General features: G+C 40.2%; 1 long non-coding RNA gene across 1 annotated transcript; it reads left to right on the top strand.

The window, feature by feature from the left end:
* The first annotated feature begins 243 nt into the window (after positions 1-243).
* LOC138473759 (uncharacterized) lies at positions 244-1,642 on the top strand. Its single transcript, XR_011268896.1, has 4 exons — positions 244-328; positions 705-802; positions 888-976; positions 1,288-1,642. It is a non-coding gene; the product is annotated as an uncharacterized lncRNA (long non-coding RNA).
* Positions 1,643-1,948: the final 306 nt, after the last annotated feature.

Genomic DNA, 1,948 nt, shown 5'->3' with positions numbered 1-1,948 from the left:
GTGCTCTATTCGCCTTTGGCAGCTGAGTTAATTCTTGCCATTTGCAGTTTCCTTCCCCCTTCCTCCCCTTTCTTCTAAATGCCTGGCGGTCATGGGCACATTCAATTTGTCTCTTTGCATTTTTCTCCAGCCCTGCAGTCACGTGCAGAGCAGCCACATGTTGCACAGTGACGACCATGGGCTTCCAGGGCTATTTATAAAGCTGCAGCTCCAGCTGTAGGTTGAGGCCGTTATGCGCATGCGTGGCGTTTTTATGGGAGTCTTAGCTGCCGTGGGGTGAAAGATTAATCACTTTCTGCCTTTCAGCTGAAGTTTTGCGGTGCAAGAGGTAAGCATTCGAATATTTAGAGACTTTGTGCTTCAAGCTGAGTTTGTTACTATATTGTTATCATCTTGGTTCCTTTTCTGTAATGACTTAGTTCAGGCACTTCGTTCGAGTGGCATTTGAAGTTGCACAGCTCTTGGTTGCAAAAAAAAGCTAAGGCAACTTATGTGGCTAATGGACGGGGCCCTAACATTATTGATTGCAATACTGCCAAGATTTTCAGCAGCAATACTGCTGTTGGGTGGTTCTTCTTAGGCACTTGGTTTAATTTGAATTTTAAACTTCACACTACATTCATTTTTTCATTTCTGCCTGTGTTAGCCTCATAATTGTCCGTTTTTGACCAATTGACATTCCTGGACGTATGTTATATTTTCAGCTTGTCTACCCGACCATCCTAGCAGGCAATGCCTATCCAGTTTCCACGAAGCAGTAGCCACCCCTTGTCTTCGCTATAATAAGCCGGGATTCTTGAAGGTGAGCCTTTGCTGGCGCTTCATTTTCTCTCTCCTTATAGTGGACTAGGACCTTGTTTACTAACTTTACCTTTCGGTTCATATAGATCTTGGGACAAAATCAGGCCACATGGTAAAGGACCATGGGACATCCGTCCACGCTTATTTGTCTAAAACAGCAGCTGCTGTATTCCAGGTCAGTTATTCCAGCATGGTCCTCAGCTTTTTAAAGTTTCCTCTTTGGGCGTTTTGTTCGGACTGGCTATTGGCGGACCTTGCCGCCAGCACTCAGCATGGGTTCACATTGGGTTTCACTCGCCCTAAGCTCTGGGTTTCAACTCCGGTTTGGTCTGATGTCACTATACTTATTCGATTTTGGTATATTTGACATTCTTTTAATCACTGTTGTTTATTTTTTAGTTTAATTAATTGCAGTGTACATGCAGCTTATTGTTAAATAGGATTTTAAATGTAATATTATATAGCTATGTTTTTGTTTTTTTCTAGTATGTGTACATCATCCTCCTGATGAAGATGTTGTATAAATTAACATTCCACGTCGAAACCGGTTGAGAAAACCTCAAAGGGATGTGATCTGAACTGTAGCTGTGATCCACCTTTCCAATAGATTTGTTTAATAATTTCTATTGTTTTCTGTTCAAACTATTAATGTTTTCTTGGGAGAAATCATGAACTGCGCTCCTCCTATGTTTACAATTCTATTTGTCTGCTTTTTAACAATTTGTATGAATGTCACTGATTGCTGAGGTGCGTTTGAATGCTGCACTATGAATGGAAAGTGTGTATGATTTTTACTAGCCTTTTCTAGGCAAAACAATGTTGCTACGCTGCTGTGTTTTCTAAAAATTATGTAGTGTTTAATAATTTGTGATTCACTCATTTTTTCAAATTTTTGTGTCATTTGAAATAAATTGTTGATATAATTTTGTTAACAAATTTCTCTGGACAATTTTTTCTGGTCTACTGGTATAATAATACTCTGGTCCAGAGGTTAGAGTCTTCCTGCGTTTTCAGTTTGTGCTTTAGACCGCTAGATACCTGTTTCACCCTTATTAGGGAACATGGAGGCCATACAGTCTAAAATGCTTGTGGTTGAACCATTGGGGCACATTTAGCAAACATCAGAAGGGGTATGGTGGGATTAAAA

Source organism: Ambystoma mexicanum, chromosome 8 (genome assembly GCF_040938575.1).
Source record: "Ambystoma mexicanum isolate Mex_15411 chromosome 8, UKY_AmexF1_1, whole genome shotgun sequence".
In the NCBI taxonomy this organism is placed as follows: domain Eukaryota; kingdom Metazoa; phylum Chordata; class Amphibia; order Caudata; family Ambystomatidae; genus Ambystoma; species Ambystoma mexicanum.
This window is presented reverse-complemented; position numbering and strand designations above follow the sequence as displayed.